The 23,343-nt window shown below is 51.7% G+C and overlaps 1 long non-coding RNA gene across 3 annotated transcripts in view; it reads left to right on the top strand.

Annotated features, from left to right (window-relative positions):
* The first annotated feature begins 216 nt into the window (after window positions 1-216).
* The window catches only part of LOC308624988, a 114,345-nt gene continuing 91,218 nt past the window's right edge, over window positions 217-23,343 (top strand). For 2 of the 3 annotated variants that reach the window (XR_014017032.1, XR_014017033.1), the window contains exons 1-3: window positions 217-553; window positions 963-1,752; window positions 2,674-2,749. This is a non-coding gene — a long non-coding RNA (uncharacterized lncRNA). The remainder of the gene's footprint in view (window positions 554-962; window positions 1,753-2,673; window positions 2,750-23,343) is intronic. The other variant, XR_014017031.1, reaches the window with a different exon arrangement.

Raw genomic sequence — 23,343 nt, 5'->3', positions numbered from 1 at the left:
CTATGACCAAGAGTGCCTAAGCTATGAACTCACCAGTAACTCGTGCCAAGCTGCCTCTTCTTTTGCACAAGATGTTCATTTAAAATCAAATTGCACATAAATCCCTCCAGTTTCTGCTCATTTCCCTCAGCCCTTGGCCTTTTTTGGTCTTTTTTCCCCTCTCTGCTCCCAACCCTGTCTGCTGCGAGTCTCTGAGATGACACACGGGCAGGGAAAGCTGGGCGGTCTAGGGGAGCATCCTGGAGTCGCGCTGGAGCCGGTGGGCGAGCCCCAGGGCCGCGTCCGCCCAAAGCGCACAGGCTCCCCGAGGGGGTTACAGGGATGGCCTGATGCAACTACCCTCACAGAATTGGAACGCCCCTTAAGGACTCTTCTAGAACAACTCCTTCGTCTTACAGATGTGGAAAATGAGGCCCGGAGTGCAGAACGACTTGCCTTTGCAATTGGGGAACCCAAGCTAGGAGAGCACCCCAAGGGGCCCCTCTCCCGGACTAGTTCACTTTCTGGACCGCTGCCTCTGACTCTGCGGATGCGGAAACTGAAGCTTAGAGAGGTGAAGATATCAGCCATGACCCCAGAGCTACAGAGTGCGGGCTTCAGTACTGGACCCACAGTGCGATGGGAGCGGCAGCTAAGGGAGGACCGGGAAGGGGTTGGCCAGGCATTTCTCACGCGGCGGGAGACGCCTGCACAACTCCAGGGGGCGCTGTTCGTACCGCCCCGCCAGTATGTGCCCCGCTGGAGACTGGGCTGGGGGCGCAGGGTGGGGAGGAAGGTGCCCCGATCCTGCTGACAATCAGCCCCTGGGCCCGGCATGTCGGGGGTGCCCGCCCGGGGTGGGGTGCCTGGTTCCCCAGCACCGCCCGCGGCCCCTGTTCGGGAAGGTGGGGACCGGGTCCGAAGGCCTTTTCCCATTCAGTGGGATTATCCCTTTTGAATTGTTTTTTTTTAAAAAAAAAAAGCTGCAGCGAGTGAACCCTGCCTGACAACACCGAAGGAATTTTTCCCAGGGATCGGCCGAAAGCTGACTCACATTTAAAGACTTGCCCAAAGTGGTCATGCCCCTCTGAGCAAATACCACAGGCATGTCAAACCCCGCTCCCCACGGCCCCGCCGCCAGGCCCCGCAGCTGCCCGGCCCGGCCCAGCCCGGCCCGGCCCGCGATTGGACGAGCGCCGCGCTGCTAAGCCAGGCCAGCCAATCGCGGCTCCGCGTAGCAGGGCCAGCCAATCGTGGCGCCGCTTAGCCCGGCGCAGCCAACCGCAGCGCCGCTTAGTCGGGCCAGCCAATCGCAGCGCCACCTCGCCGGTTGCTATCCGGGTCCCGGGTCCTAGGGAGGTGCGGCGGATGGCGGTTCCTGCTTGTTTTCTGTCCCGCGGGCGGGGGTGGAGCGGGAGGCTTCGGCTCTGTGTTTAGGCAGGTAGGGCCCCGGAGGGAAGTGAAGAGTGAGGGCTGAGCCGCCTACGAGGGAGGGAGGCTGCCTCAGGGCCTTGAGCCGCAAAGTGCCACTGCGGCACGTGAGCTGCAGCGAGCTGCCGGGGGCTCCGGCGCCGGCGCGGGGCGCATCCCTGGGAACCCATCCTTGGGAGCTGACAATCCAGTTCCAGGCTGCCCCAGAGCTCCAGCACCCGTCAGTCTTTTCTCCTGCAGTTGTGGGAGGCAAGAAGAGGCACTGACCCATCAAGAGTGCAGAAGGTGCTGGAAAGATATCAAACGTCCGAGGTGTCTCTGTGTTCACAGATAAATACACATGTGAGCCTGGCTGAGTCTGTTCACAACTATGGTTCTCGATTTTTCTCATTTTAAAATGAGAGGTTTGGGCCCCTGTCACCTCTAAGATTCTGGTTCTTATCTCAACACCGAGAGGAACATTGAGGTCTGGTTCTAAGGCCAAACCGCTTTCCACCTGGCAGCCCAAGGGCTTTTCTTAACACATGAATGGAATCAAGTCGCCCCCCCCCCCCGCCACACCCCGCCACACCCACACCCACACTTAAAACCTTTTGAGCATCAGCATTCTGCCTCCACACCCAGCCTTGTCCCCTTCCCCCGCCCCCACCTCTTTCCTCCCTCGAGGGCCTTTGCACATGCTGTTCCCTTCATCCCCACCCCAGCCTCTCCCTTGGCCAACTCCTAACTCCTCCAGATCTGAATTGGTCCCACTGCCATTCCCTCTTATGGCACCCTGTGGTTTTCCATCATAGCACACACCCTAAACTGTAATTTTATAAGTTTATTTGTATTTATTTGCTTAATGTCTCCTCCACTAGAAAGGACAGAGGCCAGTTCTGGTTTTTGTTTTTTTTTTTTTTTTGTACCACATCCCCAGTGTCTACCACAGTGCCTGCCACTCGGTAAATATTAGGTTGAATTCATTGAAAAATTATCTTCAGGAGAGTAAAGAATCATTGTACCCATTTAACAGATGAGGCTGTGGAAGCTCAGACAGGTTAAGTAACTTACCTACATTCAAATGGTCAAAAGGTGACCAAACTTATCTCTGGTCTTCAGTTTCTGTTAGGCAATTGTATTAGGAGATCATAGGCCTTCCAAGAGGTAGCAAAAAAATACTAGAACAGATGGTTATAGCATTTTGGGTGCTGTGGTTTTCCTTCTGCTATCCAGGACTCTTTCCAGCCCATTGAAAGTTCCATTCACTTATTCATTCTACAGATATTTATGGAGCATCAGTTATGATGAGCCCAGCAGCCCAAGGTTAAACAGGAGAGTTCCCTTCCAGAACTTACTGGTAAGTGTGAGCTTCCAGACCACAAGCTATAGCCTTGTCTACCAAAGAGCAGAATCTACTGTGTCCATTTAGTAAAAAAAATGTGGTCATCTATTCTGATGTTTTGTTGATTTCAGTGTCTGTTCTGGTATGTAGTAGGTTTAACCTGTATTTTTAACTGGACTAAAAAAATGCATTCCCAAAGCTGGAATATATTTTTTAAAGTTTAACCTACTGTTTCTTTGGATTAACAGTGTTGTCTGGGAACCAATCATGGTTATTTCTAAAGGAGAAAGATGCTACAGCAGGGAAATGTACACATGGCAAGAGACTTTTCTGGGTACCATTCCCTTAGCTGTGATCTAGAAGCTGGCTCTGCTGTCAGCTGCACCAAAGACACACACACACCACCAGCACCACTGCCACGGCCACTGCCACTGCCACCACCAAATGGCTGAGTCAAAATGACATAAAAGGGGAGGGAGATAATACTCAGACCAAGTCCCAGCTCCCCCATATAGCCAAGCCAAGTGATCTCTGGCAAGTCTCTGCCCTTCCAAGCCCCAGGCTCCTAATCTGGCCCCAGTGCTTTCCAGCTATGAAGCATCTGTAAAATGAACTGGCTCCATTACTTTATTCCTTTACTTATTCAGCAACATTTATTAATCATCTCCTATAGGCCAGGCACTCTGTCCAGCACTGGGACTACAATTGGGTGTAAAACTAACTATGGTCTCTGTCCTCAGAGAGCTTACGCTCCAGTGGCGGATACAACCATCAATTAAACAGTCACTGATCAAACAATCACCATACACATAGAATTACAAATTGAACTGAGTGCCGCTGGGTGATCACATTGGCGTGTGCACCAACCCTGTGGCAGGAAGCCTCCTGCACACTGAAGGAACCAGAGGAATCCAGCATGGCTGGAAGAGAGCTGGGAGGAGAGGAGGGCCCAAGTACTGCAGGGCCTTGAAGGACATGTTGGGGACTTCAGTCTTGATCCTGACGGCGATGGAAAACCACGGGAGGGTTTTCAGAGGAGGATTCGATGTTCCAGTTTTTATTTTAGAAATATTTCCAGCTGAGGTACGGGGCATGAGTTAACAGTGGAAGTGAGAAGACAGGTTGGGAGGTGAGAGATGTTGGGAACTTGAATTAGGTTGATGATGGTGGGGAGGATATGATAGTGATGGGGAAGAAGTGATGATGGTGGGGAAAAGATGATAGTGAGGAAGAGTTGATGATGGTGGGGAAGAGGTGATGATGGTGGGGAAGAGGCGATGATGGTGGGGAAGAGGCGATGATGGTGGGGAAGAGGCGATGATGGAGGGGAAGAGGCGATGATGGTGGGGAAGAGGCGATGATGGTGGGGAAGAGGCGATGATGGTGGGGAAGAGGCGATGATGGAGGGGAAGAGGTGATGATGGTGGGGAAGAGGTGATGATGGTGAGGAAGAGGTGATGGAGGGGAAGAGGCGATGATGGAGGGGAAGAGACGATGATGGAGGGGAAGAGGCGATGATGGTGGGGAAGAGGCGATGATGGTGGGGAAGAGGCGATGATGGAGGGGAAGAGGTGATGATGGTGGGGAAGAGGTGATGATGGTGAGGAAGAGGTGATGGAGGGGAAGAGGCGATGATGGAGGGGAAGAGACGATGATGGAGGGGAAGAGGCGATGATGGAGGGGAAGAGGCGATGATGGTGGGGAAGAGGCGATGATGGTGGGGAAGAGGCGATGATGGAGGGGAAGAGACGATGATGGAGGGGAAGAGGCGATGATGGAGGGGAAGAGGCGATGATGGTGGGGAAGAAGTGATGATGGTGGGGAAAAGATGATAGTGAGGAAGAGTTGATGATGGTGGGGAAGAGGTGATGATGGTGGGGAAGAGGTGATGATGGAGGGGAAGAGGTGATGATGGTGGGGAAGAGGTGATGATGGTGAGGAAGAGGTGATGGAGGGGAAGAGGCGATGATGGAGGGGAAGAGACGATGATGGAGGGGAAGAGGCGATGATGGAGGGGAAGAGGCGATGATGGTGGGGAAGAGGCGATGATGGTGGGGAAGAGGTGATGATGGAGGGGAAGAGGTGATGATGGTGGGGAAGAGGTGATGATGGTGAGGAAGAGGTGATGGAGGGGAAGAGGCGATGATGGAGGGGAAGAGACGATGATGGAGGGGAAGAGGCGATGATGGTGGGGAAGAGGCGATGATGGTGGGGAAAATATGGTGAAGAGGATGGTGGGAAGAGGCGATGATGGAGGGGAAGAGACGATGATGGAGGGGAAGAGGCGATGATGGAGGGGAAGAGGCGATGATGGAGGGGAAGAGGCGATGATGGTGGGGAAGAGGCGATGATGGTGGGGAAAATATGGTGAAGAGGATGGTGGGAAGAGGCGATGATGGAGGGGAAGAGGTGATGATGGTGGGGAAGAGGCGATGATGGAGGGGAAGAGGCGATGATGGTGGGGAAAAGATGGTGAAGAGGTGATGATGGTGAGAAGAGGCGATAATGGAGGGGAAGAGGCGATGATGGAGGGGAAGAGGTGATGATGGAGGGGAAGAGGCGATGATGGTGGGGAAGAGGCGATGATGGAGGGGAAGAGACGATGATGGAGGGGAAGAGGCGATGATGGAGGGGAAGAGGCGATGATGGTGGGGAAGAGGCAATGATGGTGGGGAAGAGGCGATGATGGAGGGGAAGAGACGATGATGGAGGGGAAGAGGCGATGATGGAGGGGAAGAGGCGATGGTGGTGGGGAAGAAGTGATGATGGTGGGGAAAAGATGATAGTGAGGAAGAGTTGATGATGGTGGGGAAGAGGTGATGATGGTGGGGAAGAGGTGATGATGGAGGGGAAGAGGTGATGATGGTGGGGAAGAGGTGATGATGGTGAGGAAGAGGTGATGGAGGGGAAGAGGCGATGATGGAGGGGAAGAGACGATGATGGAGGGGAAGAGGCGATGATGGAGGGGAAGAGGCGATGATGGTGGGGAAGAGGCAATGATGGTGGGGAAGAGGTGATGATGGAGGGGAAGAGGTGATGATGGTGGGGAAGAGGTGATGATGGTGAGGAAGAGGTGATGGAGGGGAAGAGGCGATGATGGAGGGGAAGAGACGATGATGGAGGGGCAGAGGCGATGATGGTGGGGAAGAGGCGATGATGGTGGGGAAAATATGGTGAAGAGGATGGTGGGAAGAGGCGATGATGGAGGGGAAGAGGTGATGATGGTGGGGAAGAGGCGATGATGGAGGGGAAGAGGCGATGATGGAGGGGAAGAGGCGATGATGGTGGGGAAGAGGCGATGATGGTGGGGAAAATATGGTGAAGAGGATGGTGGGAAGAGGCGATGATGGAGGGGAAGAGGTGATGATGGTGGGGAAGAGGCGATGATGGAGGGGAAGAGGCGATGATGGTGGGGAAAAGATGGTGAAGAGGTGATGATGGTGGGAAGAGGCGATAATGGAGGGGAAGAGGCGATGATGGAGGGGAAGAGGTGATGATGGTGGGGAAAAGATGGTGAAGAGGTGATGATGGTGGGAAGAGGCGATGATGGAGGGGAAGAGGTGATGACGGTGGGGAAGAGCAAGAAGCTGTCAAACTGGAGAGAGTACATCAACACTGGTCTATCTTCAAAGCCCAGTTTCTCATTTTTTTTCCATTTTCTCCCAGTAAAGAGTGCATGCGAGACTGTAAAACTCAGCCCTTTCCATACCTGACACTGCACCAGACTTGGTCTATATGTTCTTGTACTGGTTCCCATTGACTGTGGATTCTGGACACCCAGCGTGGATCCCAGAGCTGAGAGTCTACAAAGATATATTTGTATCCTCTCTCATTGTTCCCCTGGCTGTGAACAAGTCACCACACATCGTTGCCTCTGTGGGCGCTTTGGGAGGGGATGTCTGCCTTTCCCTTGAACTGACTTCCAGAGCAAGTATTGCTCCTGATGCTTTGACTTCTGTTGTGGGTGACATGGGGGAGGTTGAGAGCCTGCAGTGTGGACTCCTTGTGGGCAGAGCTGGTGGGGAAGGGTGTGGCGAGCAGGCCATTTTCCACGTTCACCCTAAGGCCCTTGTATAGACATGATTCACTGGAGTCAGCCATTCCCTTCTTGGGCCCATCTTGGCCCTTTGTTCATCCTTCCTGTGAGCCCCAGCAAGGCCCCTTGCCTGATTCACTTTCAGTTCCCCAGCCTCTCTCTCTGTCTCTCTCTCTGTCTCTCTCTCTCTAACACACACACACACACCCACAGCCTCAGGCTGTGGCGTTTCCACCCAAGAGGGAACATGTCACCTGCTCCATACAAAATGAGTCTTGTCTAAATGAGAAAATGCGTGCATATGTGTGTTCTTGACTATTTCACAAAGCTGCCCTCTTTAACCACCATCTTCATGGAATCCTTCTGCTGACTCCACCTGAAAAGGTAATTCTTCGGGTAGCCAAGCCCTGAGCTCCACTGGCGGGCTCCCTGGGGTGGGGATCCCAGTGAGGACCCAGTGCGCTGCCTCGGGGACCGGGAGCCCCATACCAGAGAACATCTTCCCAGCTCCCCTGGCCTCCTGCCCCCCAGGGCCCCCGGCAGTCCCTGTCCCAAGAGAGTCTAGGTGAGCGATGTGAATAGCTCCGGACCCTCCCTCCCGACTGCGGTGTGTGTAGGAGGGTGAGCATCCCCTTTTCTATAAAGGCAGCACTTGTTCGGAGTTCTGAGACTCTGACAGCATCCACTTAGCAACAGCCAGCACGTGGGTCTGGCTCGGGTCTGTGCTGGAGAGAAAGTGGGGTGCCTGATGGGTTTGACTCTGATCAGGAAGCAGTGAGCAGGCGGCTTTTTTTTTTTTTTTTTTTTTTTGTAGGGGTGGAACTTTTCAACTTTATTGAGAAACGACTTATGTAAAATGAGCTACATTCAAAGTACAATTCCATGAGTTTTAACGGTTGTGTAGACTTATGTAAAATGAGCTACATTCAAAGTACAATTCCATGAGTTTTAACGGTTGTGTATACCCATACAAAACATTTCCATCACCACACAATGGGGTTTTCAAAAATCATTTTAGATTGTTAATATAGTATTACACTTTCTACTGACTGGCCCCTCCCAGGTTCCGTTCATTCTTGCCTTCATCACTCACCAGGCTAAGAGGAGTTACCCAAAGGCAGGGTCATATCGTATGCACCTGTATACTCCCGCCTCTGAGCACAGAGCGTGTTCAGTGAATGAACCCATTTGGCGACCATTCACCCCGTGCCGTGCATGGCCCTGGAGGACCCAAGGCAGGTACAGGACACCGTCCTTGCCTTCTGGAACTCCCAGTCTGGGTGGAGAGTCAGCTGTGGCAGAGTGATTGCCCAAGCTGTAACTGTAGGCCAGGGCTGGAGGTGACCCTGCTGCAGATGAGGACTCCACCCTCAGGATGAGCCCCTGTCCTGTCACTGATTCCTCTCCTGCCGCCTCTGCACTGGCTCCAGGCTTCACAGCTTCCACGGCCTCCCTGGGGTCCTATGACCCACGTCGGGGGTGTGCTTTCCGCACGGGGACAGGCACAGATCCGTGGAGTTGGGATCCAGTTTCCATCAGTCCCCTGCTGTCTGACTTGCACGTGTTCTCCAGCCTTCCGGAGCTTCAGTTTCTTAATCTGCGAAAATGACAGCCAACGTCACAAGCCGTTTCCCTGTGCCAGGCTTGGTTTTGACTTATTTGGTCCTCCCAGCACCAATGGTCTTGGTTTTACAGATAAGAAAGTGAGGCCCAGGGAGGGAGCAACCCGTCCACAGGGGCAAGAGCCGAATTGAAACCCTGGGAAGCAGCTCCCAGCCCAAGCCTGACTTTGGCCCGCGCCGGCTCTCAGGCCCCCTTCCCAGGCCCCCTTGCTCTCAGCCTCTCAGGCCAGCTGCACCCAAGCAGAGCACGTCTCCTGGCATCACCGGCCTTTCAGAAACACGGGTCCCTCTGTCTCTTTCCGCAGGCCTTGACCTCAAGTCCAAGCCCAGACTCCAGGCGCGTCCTGCCGCCCCGCCCCCTGGGCTGAGCTCCCCCCTCCCCTTTCCTGGGCGCACAGCCTCAGGTCAGCGGTCAGCGGTCAGGTTCTCTGACCCGTCCCCTCTAGCACTCCCCTTTTCCCGGCCGGCCCAGCAGTCTTTCAACCTCAATTGACTCCTGCTGTTTTCTCCTCCCGGGCTCTCTCACTTCCTTTGCCCCTTTCATCCCTGCCCCCCACTCGGCTCCCACATCCTGCCCTGGGGCCCTCTCCCCGGCCCCAAGAAGTCTGTCTCGGTATTGTTCGCCAATTCCAACATTAGCATTCTCAAAACCCACATTTGCATTTTGATGGCTCCTGTCCCAGCTAGACAGGGGTACTTTGATGCCTATATATTTTGGAGAGGAGAGCTTTCTCCTGCACAGTCTCATTTTCCACTTTGACAACAGTGCATTCTCTGGTTCTGGCCCTGATTTACTCTGGGTCAAGACAGACAAGCCAGCACCTTTAGGCTACGCTGGGGCTTATAGGCTCAGGGGCGGCTTTGCCTGTAGGAGCTCCGGCGAACAGAAGTCTCACTTCCCCCGCCTCCCAGCCCTGCTCGGAACGTGAAAGCTTCTTGCAGGCTCGCATCTGCAACCAGTGTTCTCTCCTCCCAGGCTCCAAGACCTGGCCTCCAGCATTCCGCAGCACAATGCGGAGGCCGGGGACTGGGGTTCGCGGTGTCACCCCTAGCCGGGACACCCACCTGCGACATGAACCATCTCCAGCCTCGGTTCTAGGAAAAGCCACGAGGATGGGATAAAGAAGCCTAGTCAGCCAGTATTTCCCAGGGCAGGGGTGTTCCGGCTTTTAGTTTTTCTCTGCCTCTGGGCTTCTGGGGTTCAGCCAGAATTAGAACGGCCAAGTGCCAAGCAACTGAGAGAAAGGAATCTCCTGCCAGGTCTCCAGGGGGTTCGAGGCCACTTCTTACAGAGGTTTAGGGAATTGTGGTTTGCATGGCAGGGCTTCCTGGGGTTGCATCACAACTTCAGAGTGATTTATGACTCCTCTTCCTTTGAGAAGCTCTCCACCTCCGTTTCCACCTACAGCGGAGTTCCTTCCATGCGGCGACCCTACGGAACATCTTATATATATGGTGTGGGGGCGGCTATTGAGGCACTTGGACTGGGGAAACAGAGGCACTTCCGGGGGCGAGGGGAGCGGGGCGGGGCGGGGCGTGATCCTGGAGGCTTCTGACTCCAGGGCGCCAGCGGGCCCATCCAGGGCAGCAGCAAAGGAGACAAGAGGAAATCTTGATTCCTCCAGTTTTGTCAGGATTCAGCTAGCATTGCTGGGAAGAGTTCTGTATTCCTGGCTCTGTGCTGGTGACTAAGGTTGATGCACAAAACAAAACAAAACAAAACAAAAAGAAGTTGGTGAGCCTAAAACTCCTAGTATTTATGTTCTAGTAGGAAATACATAAATGCATCATATTATTAATAATGACTGCCCATCGATCACTTGCTCGTGTGGGGTGTTTTTACATGCATTATTTCTAACTTTCACAGCAAGGTTATATTCTGGTGCCAGTCTTACAGATGGGGGAAAAAAGGCTCCTATTAAAGGCTCCAAGGTCACACGGCTAGGAAGTTGCTGAGCCAGAATTTACACCCATTCGAAGTTCATGGCCCATGCTCCTTCCCCAGCACCAAAGTGCAAGACGAGGCTCAGCCCAAGTACCAGAGGGTGTAAAATAACCATGTGCAGGGGAATCCAGGGAGGGAGCGCCCCTATCTCGCTCTGGGAACAGGAGGTGCATGCAAGGGGGGTGGGCATCTCTGGAGAGAGGACTCAGGGAGCAGAAGCACTGAGGTGCACCAGAGAAACAGTGAGTCATCCTGATACCGAACCAAACGTGGGGCTGCTCGCCTGTGCGCAGTAAAGCCCATCTACTGACCCCAGGTTGTAGGGAAGGAAAGGGCAGTGTTTATTGCAGGTGCCAAGCAAGGAGTCCGGGACAGCTCGTGCTCCAAACACCCGAACTCCCCAAAGGGTTTCAGCAAAGCACTTTTAAAGGCCAAGTAAGGGAGGGGTGTCCGGGGGTATGTGATCAGCTCATGCACAATTCTCTGACTGGCTGATGGTGAGGTAACAGGGTGGTGTCGCAGGGGTTCACATCAATCCTTAGGCTCCAGGAGGCCTGGGGTCTATGTGCTCATGGTCATCAAGTAGTTAGCGTCTCCCATTTGATGGGGGGCGAGGGCGGTTTCACATCTGTAAATCAACTTGGGACATGTGCATCAGATACTATTGGGTTGGCCAAAAAGTTCCTTTGGGCTTTTTGTAACATCTTGCAGAAAAACCCAAACAAACTTTTTGGCCAACCCAATATTATCTAAGTCCTTCAGAGAAGAGCTAAAGCAGAGGATATGGGGGAGAGGTCTGCCCCGGGAAGCCCCCATAGGTTACAATCCTGGAGTCCAGGATCTGAGGAGAAGAGAGTAGAGAGTAGGTGGGCACCAGAACACAGATGCGTCTGTAGGCATCTGGCCATGTTCTGTAGGTGTTAGGGGAACATGGAAAAAGTTTGAGTAAGCTAGTGATGTGAGAACTCAAGAAGACGTAGGTAAGGAGTCTTGGGATGGGGAGAGAGTAAAATGACGCAGGAGATTCAGGTTATTGAAATCCCAGTGAGGGGCAAAGAGATCTGGAAAAAGGTAGCCTGCGAATGGCAACATGGTGTTAAGTATCTGAAATGATTTGGGGATGAAATGGGGGTCTGGAGCACGAGGTGAGGTGTGAGCTGGAGCTTCAGGTTTGGAGATTGCAACTTAAAAGGTGATGCTTCGGACTCCCTGGTGGCGCAGTGGTTAAGAATCCGCCTGCCAATGCAGGGGACACAGGTTTGAGCCCTGGTCCGGGAAGATCCCACATGCCGTGGAGCAGCTAAGCCCGTGCGCCACAACTACTGAGCCTGCGCTTGAGAGCCCACAAGCCACAACTACTGAGCCCGCGGGCCTAGAGCCTGTGCTCCGCAACAGGAGAAGCCACCACAATGAGAAGCCCATGCACTGCAAAGAGTATCCCCAGCTCACCGCAACTAGAGAAAGCCCGTGCACAGCAACAAAAACCCAATGCAGCCAAAAAATAAAAATAAAAATAAAATAAAATTAGGAAAAAAAAAAAAAAGAAAGGTGATGCCTGAAACCCTAGGAATGGATTTAAGCAACAGGGGTAACAGAAGACAAGAGAGGCGGGGATCAGATCTAGACTCAAAGGTCAGAGGGCAAAGGGGAGACGCAAAGGAGATGGAAAAGAAGCAGTGGGAGGGGAGAAAGTAAATTCCAAGGTGGCTGCCTCAGTCAACTCTGTCTTGTCCCTGCTTGATACTCACGTACCAGATTGGGGCGTGACTGCCAACCCTTCCACCTGGCCTGTACTCTGAGCATCAGCGTCCTATTTTGTAAAAGGAAACACGGCATGAGTGTGGCATCTTACATGATGGCTGGAGAAACAGCACTTCCTAGGGGCTCACTCATTGGCAGCTCTCATGGTTGTAAGTGTTGTCTATTTACCCTATTCTTTTCCAAGTTCAGGACCTCCTCGAGATCAGGGGCCAGATATGTACCCCGGCTGACACCGGGCACATTATAGTCACTCTTCAGATGTCTCTCGAGTGCTGAGAAGATGGGATGGATGAGGATTTCCTGTTGCCACCCTGATCGTTTAGCCCTTGTTGTCTGTTAGTCAGGGAAGAGCTTGAGAGTCAAGAACCAGACCCTCTGGAGGCTCTGAACGCCAGCCCCTTCCTGTTCTCTGCTTCGTTTCCTCTGCCTAGAATATCAGCCTCAAGTTTCCATTGATAGGGCCGTGGGCAGAGACCCGGGGCCAAGACAGCAGCCCTGAGATGTGGTTGGTGCCAGGCCTGGTTCCGAGGGGGGTATCGGGGACTTACGAGGCCACCTGCGTCACTCAGACAAGGTCATGGGAAGGACCTGCTGCTTTCTAGATTTCCGTGATCTCAGTTGGTGAGGGATGGGTGGGAGAAGCTTGGAAAAGCAAGGGCACCTACCCACACCCCCTTAGTGGGGGGAGTGGTGGGGAGCAGAGGCTGGGCAGGACCAAGGCCAGGACAGTGTGGCTGCACCTGAAGCCAAGGTGCTTTTTTCTCAGCCTTGAGGTGAGAGTAGAGACATCCATCCCATGGGTCTGGTGGAAGGATTCGGGGAAGGCTTCTTTCCCTCTCATCAGCACATCCTGGCGTGTCCTTGCCAAGCTGGCTCGAGGAGTCTGCCCTGGGAACCGTCTGTTAAAATCCGCTCTCCACTAATGAGGGCTTTTCTGCCCACGTTTGTCTGAGTGAGGCGGAGGTGTGAAGGGTGCAGGGTGTGTGGAAGCCCAGCGCCCCCCTTGCCCTTGGCTGTCCCAGGCTCTGATAATGCCGGTGGCCGAGGCGGCCCCTGAGCTATCAGGCCCCCGCTCCCCGAGCTGGCGGCTCGGCTTTCATCTCTGTTTGTGGCCAAGGACAGGGACAAGGGGACCAGTGCCCAGGCTGGCTAATGAGTAATGGGAGCCTTGTCCATCTGTGGCCCTGGACGTGCCCCTGGGATGACCTTGAGGTTGCTGGAGCTGCGCAGGCCAAGGCCAGGGGGCTATTTCCTCTTTATCCTCTCTGCTGCTACCCCCCCCTCCCATGAGTCTCCCACCCCCTTCACCTAAATGCCTCGGTCTGAGTCATTTATGAAAGTTATTCCAAAGGCTTTCCTCCTCCACTCTGCTTTTATGACACAGTGGAGAATGATGGGGCAAGTCTGGTGTCCATCTGAGTCAGCGAACTGTGCAGCCTCTGGTTACCTTCTTCCTCTCCCCACCCTGAGTGTTTGTGCAAATCTCCCTCTAGGGATGATGAACAAAGCCATGGAGGGGTCAGGCGCACACCTTTGTCAAGGGCTACGTCATCTTGATCTTCCTTCCTCGGGTCAGATCGCTTCCTGCCTTTCTCTCCAAGGGCCTTGAATGGCGGCCCAGGAGGAAGGCAGCGGTCTTCGCTTCCTCCCCCTCTTCCTCCCCGTGTGCCTCCCGTGCCTGCCCACATGGGAGTCTCTTCCCCAGGCCCGTGACTTGCTTGCAGCTCTGGGTCCCTGGTGCAGTTACCCAAACTCTCCAAGCTGCACCAAGGGGCCTGCGGCACCCCTTCCTGGGGCTGGCGGGGAGCTGCACAGAGGGCAGACGTCAAGTGCGAACAGCAACAAGAGATCGTAATTCCCTGTTTTGGAGCCTCCTGTCTGTCCTCCTCCCCACCAGCAGCATGAAACACGACACGTGAAAAATGTTTTCCAGAGGAATGACTGAATAAATGCATTGCTAATGGCAGCAAATATAGGTGGGCATCTGTCCTCAGGGAACGAATCAGTTCACTGATTCTGAAGTGTCACTGTCTCGCAAGGAGTTGAACCAGGCACATGGAAACCATGGCCTGAAACAACTGAATTGGACCTTTAAAAGGAGGAAGACTTTCCTATTTTGTCTTGGGTTAGTTTTTAGGGAGATGAACATTTGAGAAAGAGCTCCAGCCACTGACAGCACGTAATTAGATTGTAGCGTCTGTATCTTGTTAGGTGTTGGATATATTTCTACGGGGTGGAGAAATGGATGAGTGACAGATTAGCCATCGGCGATGGGAACAGTGCTTATATGAGCTGCTGGGGCTTGGGTACTTCTCAGGGGTCTGGGTACCAGCTTGCCATATGGCCTTTGCGATGCCTCTTACCTTCTCTTCCTCCACCTGCCTGCCCCCCAAATCGGAGGCGTGAAGCGCCACAATCCCCAGTCTCCGCATCTTACAGGAGAGCTAGAAGGCGAGTACAACCTGGGACATGGGCCTTCAGCAGCCTCCCAGGCCAATCGCCTATGAACATGATCACATATCCTTCTGGGGCCTTTAGAGCAAACAGAGTTGAGGGAGGGGAAGGGAAGAGGATGACGGGGGAAAAGTGAACTGGACACGTCACCGTAGGGCAGTGGGGCCCAAGAGAGCACCTTTATCTCCCTCCCTGCCGTCCTGTCTCCAGGCAGCATCCATTCTGCCTTCCCGCACAGTTAGGCTGTCTCCTAGGGACTGGGCCTGGCAACCCAGAGGAGAGGCAGGCAAAATGCTGGTGGATTAACTTGCAGAGCTCTTTCTCATCCCCTACTTTAAAGCAGCTGTTTCTTCAGGAAGTTCTGACAGGCCCCTCAGAGTTGTGACGGGGCCTGTGGCTGGTGGGGCTCTGGGCTGCCTCAGCTGGGAGGCTGCACTTTCTCAGCTGGGAGCCGGAACTTTGTGACGCATCCTGCGAGGAATTCCAGGAGGGCTGGTGACTGGCTCTGGAGCTTAGAACAGCTGCTGGGTGATGGCAGAAGTTCCAATCTTACTTCCTCCAGGAAGCCTTCTGGGATTCCCCAGCCAGGTGCTCCCTTCCCAAGTCCTGTAGAGCTTTTCTGGGGACACTTAAGACTCTCTTTTGTAGTCTCATGCTTGCGTCGTTGTTTTCTCCCTTTACTAGTCTGGCAGCTGATAACAGGAAGGATCCTGATCTCATTTTTCTTGCATTGGTTGAGTGTCTATAAATACTGTTGACTCAATGAAGAAATAAATGGCCGTGTCACCTGTGCTGGCCTTCTCACCTCCCCAAGTTATTTCCAGGAGAAAGGAGGCAAAGGTTAAAGCGCCTTCAATACCTATTTTGGCCGCCTGTGTTGACGGTGCAGGCAGGATGAGGGTGCAGCGCCCCAGGGGAGGGAAGTCCAGGAAGTAAAGTAATGGGCGGACAGTTTAGCGGAATGGAATTCACGTGGGTGCTAACCCTTGGGTCCCATTTTCTGGTTTCTTGGCCTGCCCTGTTTGTAAGGTCACAGGGCCTTGCTCTGTGAAATACTAGCTTGAACAAACCTGCTTTTTTACAGCCCCACTTTGGGCTTCAAAGAGTGAGCCCCTCGTTAAGTTTCAAGAGGCAGTCTAGCAAGGTGGGTGGGATCTCAGGTTCTAGAACCCACTTCCTAGATTCACCACTAAATGGCTGTGGAAACTTAAGCAAGTTACTTAACCTCTCTGTGCATATGCAAATGAGGAAAAGAATAGAAGCCGCCTCCTAGCATACAGAGGATTGAAGGACTGAGCCTGTGGAAGGCTCTTAGAATAGTGCCCGGGCGGTGCTCATGGATGAAAGCATCGGCATTCAGACAGCATCTTTCGATCCTAAGTTACTGAGGTCTTGCTTCCCAAAAAGCCACGCTGATATACCTGTTAATGGAGAAACTTTTTCTGGGTCTTCCCTGAATGCAAGATGCACTGAACATCCACTCCCCACCACCATCAGCACCTCCTGACCTTTATCTCCTGTGACCCCTGACCCCGACCGGGTCAGAATGTGGAGGCTCAGCCCAGGGGAAAGACGGGCTGACCCTGGGTCAGCCTAGACAAACACCTGCCTTCCGGGGAGGCCAGGTGATAGCATTCCTGAGGCCTGAGTGGGCTACACTATGTGTCAGCAGCAATCCTGTCTGCTCACTGCCGAGGACCCCTTCATCAGGTGGCCGGGCATCCCAGCAAACTCCCCAAGGCCTCTGGCTCGGTTAGAAGAGCTTCAGTGGCCTTGGCGCACAGATTCTCAAGCCTGGAGTTAGAACGCATACCTGGCTGTGTTCAGTGCCATGTCTGGTTGTAAGATCCCCCTTCCAGAGAACAGGCGAAGGAAAGGGAGCTCATGCCCAGGGGCAGGTTGAGTCAGTGGTCAGGACCGTCACAAACTCTTCTTTAAAATAGGCAGTTTGTGGTGGGAGGAATTGGGAGATTGGGATTGACATATATACACTATTGATACTAAGTATAAAATAGATAACTAATGAGAACCTACTGTGTAGCTCAGGGAACTCCACTCAGTGGTCTGTGGTGACCTAAATGGGAAGAAAATCCAAAAAAGAGGGGATTTATGTATACGTACAGCTGATTCATTTTGCTGTACAGTAGAAACTAGAACAACATTGTAAAGCAACTATACTCCAATAAAAATTAATTTAAAAGGATAAAATAAAATAGGCAGTTTTAGGGTCGATGCACAGAATGATTTCAGAAAGGAAATCCAATGGAGCGGTTGACGAAGACCTGGGTGAGAGGTAAGACTTCGAACGCCAGCCGGTGAGAAAGCCAGGTCCTAGTAGAATTCCAGCATTTGTTTCATGGCCAGGCAGGTGTTCGGTGCAGTGCACAACCTCAGCACAACCCTCTGAGGTGTGCTTGAGGAAACAGACTCAGACAGGGTCCATCACACGACCTGTAAGTAGGGGAGGTTTGAACACCAGTCTCCTGGCTTCTGGCCCAGTTCTTAGTCCACTGTTCACATCTGTTCATCCTGGAAGGGACCCTGGAGCTAGTCCTGCCCAGACTCTGGCCAAGTAGAGCATTAATCTAGCAGGATGCCTCCCCAGCAAGAGTTCTGTACAATCCATCCCCCCACCCCCCACCCCGTGGAGATGCATGAGGAACGGTCAAGGCTCTGAGGCATCCTGCAGTAGAGACCCACGTGTCCTGGTGTTTCTGAAAGGTACTTAACCACAGAGGGCCTTCTTTCATGTAACAATCATTAACCTCCTGAGGAACTGTCCTTTGGAACGTCTCCTGGGAAATACTAATCAAGTCCGATGTGTTCACTTATTAACGGGGAAATGGAAGCACAGGGTGAGGAAGGAATTGCCTGAGGGCAGCCAGCCAGTTAGCGGCAGAACTGGGATGACAACCCAGTCTTCCTGACCCTCAGCTCTATTTTTCTACCACGCCTGGCTGATGATGTTCATTAGCTTGGTATAGACCCAGTGGGGACCCAGAGTGAGGAAAGGCAGAGATTTTACCTCTGGCTGGACACAGGTCAGGAAAAGGTCTCAGGAATATTTACATTCAACAGATCAGCAAAAGTATATCTTCAAGGGTAGTAGGATATCCAGCTGCTGACGAGGGGTGAGATCAAAGCCTGGGCTGTGGGTTGGATGATTCTAGGAAGGATTTCTGAAAGATGGAAGTGTGGAGACAGATTTTGAGAGGCTGAATCACTTGTATTTCTTTGTTTTTTTCTGTTTTAGTAGTTTTTTTTTTTTATAAATTTATTTATTTATTTTATATTTTATTTTTGACTGTGTTGGGTCTTCGTTTCTGTGCAACGGCTTTTTCCAGTTGCGGCGAGTGGAGGCCACTCTTCATCGCGGTGCGCGGGCCTCTCACTGTCGCGGCCTCTCCCGTTGCGGAGCACAGGCTCTAGATGCGCAGGCTCAGTAGTTGTGGCTCACGGGCTTACTTGCTCCGCGGCATGTGGGATCTTCCCAGACCAGGGCTTGAACCCATGTCCCCTGCATTGGCAGGCAGATTCTCAACCACTGCGCCACCAGGGAAGCCCTGTTTTAGTAGTTTTTTAATTGAAGTATAAGATGTGTTCATTTCTGCTCGACAGCAAAATGATCCAGTTATACATATATATTTTTGTATTCTTTTCCATGATGGTTTATCATAGGATATTGAATACAGTTCCCTGTGCTCTACAGTTGGACCTCGTTGTTGATCCGTTCTGTATATAAAAGCCTACATCTGCTCCCACTCCATCCCTCCCCCAAGTCCCTCCCCCCTTGGCAACCACCAATCTCTTCTCTATGTTCTTGCTGAGTCACTTGTAAAGGGAAAATAATTAAATGTCGAACGTGAAAATCTTATTTTATTCATTTAAGAAAACGACTTTGCACAGATATGCGTCCTATAAAGATTAGCTGACCGCCCCCCACCAAAGTGCCTTTACCTCTTGCCTCCAGATGTGCTAATTGAATATCTTACATGAACCACCACGATTCACCCACCACGATCCACCCTGACACCTTCTGCTCCAAGGTAAGGCAGCAAGCATTCAGGGGCAACAGCAGTACACTTGGAATAGGAAAAATCCATGTTTGAGCTCTGGCTTTGTGATTTGGGGGCCTTCCCTTTATCTTTCTGGGTCTAAGTTTTCTTAATAAAAAAAAAGAGAGGATTAAACCCAAACATGGGTCCACAGGCAGACAGCATCAGCATCACCTGAGTTAATGAAAGGGACAGCTTCCTGGGCCCTACACAAGAAGTACTGCAGCAGAATTTCCAGGGCCCATGATTTTAACAAAGGCACTAAGTATTTCTGATGTGGAATCAGGCTTAGGAACATTGGACTAAATTATTTTTGAGCGCTTCCAGCTCTCAAATGAGTTGCTTACGCTTACGGAATGTCAATATTCTTGTCATAAAATGAGATATTAATATTCACCTCTGAGTCATATATATTATATCAACATATTGAGGACTTCATCAACTCTAAAACCACCTACAAATAATATCAATATTTGTAGAAGACAATTTTGATGTACAAAAACTCACTTCATAGGGAAAATATAGAAAGCTCGCACCCAAGTCTGTGGGAATCTCCTGCATGGTATTTTGCATGAGACCTTAAAATCGAGCTGGTCTCAAGCACAACTATGAAACAGATAAAATTTTTACCTGGTCATGTTTTTAACCTTTTGGAACTTTTCCAGCTCCCATTAATCTCCCTTTACTTTTCTGGATTATCCAGAGAGAAAGCTGCAGAAGTGGTTTACACAAAGTCAGCGTTTCCCAAAGTGTGTCCCGTGGAACACTAACAGGTGTTAGGGAAAGAATGGGGGAGGTTTCTGGGTCAACTCCATTTGGGAAACGCGGTGCTGACCAAGTTTTATCAAGAATTTCGAGAGCCTTTACCACGCTAATATGAACAGCAAATCTGCAAGAAAGCAAAAAGTGTGATTAGCATTGCCAAGCATATTTGATCAGGGAGACCCTTTATCGAGGGCCATCTCTCAGGACCAGGATAATTTTGCATTAAGGTTCCAGCCATCTGGGCTCATTCCTCTGAGGTGTCCTTCCTTTTCAAATTAGGACAGCTGGGAAAGCAAGACTCAAATCAAAGTGAACTAAAACCTGGCTGTGGATCACCAGGGGAGCATTTAACAAATGTGAATCCCTGCTCTCCACCCCTGCCCAGCATACTGAGTCAGTGTGCAGCCAGCCCCAGATCATCTTTGGACCAGTGATTGGGAATCCTCCAAGGAATGAATCACTTCAGGCATCTAAGTGGGAGGAATGCTTTTGGGTGTAGAGGGTAGAGAGGGAGGAAGACTGGTTGGTCCTCCAGCATTCCTTAAATTGCATCAGGCTGTCAGGGCATCAGCTCTCTCCTGTGAAGCTGGACCCTCCCCAGAGGAAGGGAGGAGGCTTCTCAAATGTTCTCAAATGTACCTGAAATCTGGAGACTTGGATTGTTGTTCAGATGTAATCATAGCCTCTCTGTGTGACCATGCACCAGTCCCATAACCTCTCCGAGTTTCACTTTTCTCTTTGCAGATAGGCAGTGTTCATAGACACCTTGGGCCCTTTATGGAGACATGGTGGAAACAAAGGAGGCTAGGTAAACAACAAGGATTTACTGTATAGCACAGGGAACTATATTCCGTATCTTCTAATAACCTATAATGGAAAAGAATCTGCAGCTGTACACCTGAAACTAACATAATAGTGTAAATCAACTATAGTTTAATTTAAAAACAACAACAACGAGGTAGCAGACAAGGCTGTGTTTCTGGCTTTTCCAAAAGCAACAGCAAGTCAGGCGATTATGATTATTAATCCAGATTTAATGTCTGTGAAAAACTAGCACTTAAGGTGCTAAAAGACACAACCCTCTTTCTTTCCTCCGAAGAATCTTTGCATACAGTTTGAAATAGTGAATCAACATTGTATTTTTAAATAAATATATTAAGGAAAGGATCAGTGAAACAAGCAGGTCTATACTGGGCAAGACAGGGCAGGGACTGGCACAACTGTCCTGATCACTCAGCCCCAGGCGTCCCCGATTTGGGGTGGGGATTATCTAGAAAATTGCCTCAGCTGTCCACTTCATTTTCGGTGCTTGCTCAATGAACCACTGTTACATACATTTTTTTAAAACCTTCCAGCCTGCCACTAAGATTGGGGGTTATGACGACAGTCCACAAACCTGGACGTGTGGAAAGAATTTCATTTTTTTTTATTTTATTTTTTGATGTGGACCATTTTTTTAAAGTCTTTATTGAATTTGTCACAATACTGCTTCTGTTTTCTGTCTTGGTTTTTTGGCCCCAAGGCATGTGGGATCTTAGCTCCCTGACCAGGGATCGAACCCACACCCCCTGCATTGGAAGGCGAAGTCTTAACCACTGGATCGCCAGGGAAGTCCCAAATTTCATTTTTTAAAAAATGCATGATGTCCACTGGATTAAACTAATTGGGGCAAGACCACGCCTCTCAAAGAAAGTGAGACTGGTTATGAAACCACTGTTTGCCGAATACCCATCATGTGCCAGGTCTCAAACTAGCTCCTTTTGTAAGTGTCATCTCATTTAATCCTCAGACCCATTTAATTACTTTAAAGTAGATGGGGCATAAACAACAAGGTCCTACGGTATAGCACAGAGAACTGTATTCAATATCCTATGATAAACCATAATGGAAAAGAATATACAGAATAATATATATATATATGTATAAGTGAATCACTTTGCTGTACAGCAGAAATTAACACGTAGATCAACTATACTTCAGTAGAAAAGTATTAAAACTGGAAAAAATTAAGTAGATAGGTAAGGAACTGGAGATGTTAAGAAAACAACCAATTAACGAAAAAAGCAAAAAACACAACCTGCCTGAAGACCACAGTTGGGGGGTTTGAAGACCAGTGTTTCCAGTGCCTGTTGCTACTTTCATTCCTAGCCTCTTCCTTCCAGAATGGGAATCTTTTAAACTTACAAGTCTCAAGGAGGCATAAGATCTATTCTCCTTTCATATTTCATATTAAGACAGCACAGGACATGGAAAAGTCTTAATTCTAACTATGCAAGAATAGAGCTCAGGGGGCTTCCCTGGTGGCGCAGTGGTTGAGAGTCCGCCTGCCGATGCAGGGGACATGGGTTCGTGTCCCGGTCCGGGAAGATCCCACCTGCTGCGGAGCGGCTGGGCCCGTGAGCCATGGCCACTGGGCCTGCGCATCCGGAGCCTGTGCTCTGCAACGGGAGAGCCCACAACAGTGAGAGGCCCGTGTACCGCAAAAAAAAAAAAAAAAAAAGGAGTTAACCCTCCTACACTGGGCTTTTCAAAAAAAGAGGATTCACCACTGCAGATCCAGCATGAGGGCATGCCTGGATGGTGGCCCAGCACCCCTTTAGAGAGGGCCTGTGAGCTGTGCAAGACACAGATGAAGTGGGAAATTATACCCCATCCTAATGGCTGGGCCTCCGTGTTCTCCCCACTGTGAAAGGGGAGTGAGAATAACTTACCCACCTGAAGTCCGGAGGTGATCTTCCGGCCCAGGCAGGGAGGCTGCATTTCCAAAGGATGGATGCCTGGAGAGCTTCCATTTCCCCATTTGAATGGGCTCGCCCCTGCTCTCCCCTGAAAGGTACTTCGAGCAGGACAGTGTGTTTCTTCCCTTGCAGGTCCACTTAACCCTGAATAGAAGCCAGGCATCCTGCCTTCCAGCCCAAGCTAGTCCGGACCTGGCACATCCCCACCTTATAGGACACTATAAGCCTACGTGTATAAGATCTTTCAAAACCATCCTTCCCACAGTCTGTGGGATGTTCAGAGGACCTGGCACCCAGGGAGAAGGGGCAGGCAAGCCGCCAGCCCAAATACCTTTCCCGAGGCCCTGGGGAGGAGAACCCATCAGTGGGAGGGCACGTCCCACTCAGGGAGGCACGAGCTGGAGGGGCCGGGCCAGATTCGGGACGATAACAGGGAAGTCTGCACGTAGCCACCAGCCCAGGCAGGGATGTGTTCACCTGGAAACTCGGTGCCCCCAAGAATGGGTGCAGCTGTGGGGTTTGCCTCTCGGGGTCCCAAGCTCCCGGCCAGGTGGTAGGAGACTGCCACGGCTGGAGCAGGCGCTGCAGGTCTTGCCCTGGAAGGAGAGTGGGGCGCTGAGGGGCAAGATGGCACCAGGGAGCCGCAGTCCCTGTGCAACTGGCACCCGGCGCCTCCGGGCACAGATTTCTTTATTTTTATTTTTATTTTGTTTTTGCGGTACGTGGGCCTCTCACTGCTGTGGCCTCTCCCGTTGCGGAGCACAGGCTCCAGATGCGCAGGCTCAGCGGCCATGGCTCACGGGCCCAGCCGCTCCGCGGCATGTGGGATCTTCCCGGACCGGGGCATGAACCCGTGTCCCCTGCATCGGCAGGTGGGCTCTCAACCACTGTGCCACCAGGGAAGCCCCGGGCACAGATTTCTTATCCACAGCTTCCGGGGGTTGCTCTCAGCCAGGCCTCGATGTCTCTCCCGGTCCTGGCATTCATCGGCACCCAGGGCTTTGTGCAGTGACAGCCTCCTCTCCTGACTCAGACCCAGCTGAGCCTCCTAAAGCTGTGACTCTAGTGAGCCCGGGGGTCGGGACCTCCGTGTGTCCCTCCTGTCTTGGCTTTAGTTGGCTGCGTGTTTTGAGAAAATCACCTGACCTGCTGTACCTTGGATCCCCCAGCTCCATCTAAACACCTGGTTTATGAAAAGCAAAGGTGGGGACTCCCTGGCGGTCCAGTGGTTAA

The sequence above is a fragment of the Mesoplodon bidens genome (genome assembly GCF_964165515.1).
Source record: "Mesoplodon bidens genome assembly, chromosome: 11".
Lineage (NCBI taxonomy): Eukaryota > Metazoa > Chordata > Mammalia > Artiodactyla > Ziphiidae > Mesoplodon > Mesoplodon bidens.
Note: the sequence above shows the minus strand (reverse complement) of the source record. Positions and strands in the feature narration are given on the sequence as shown.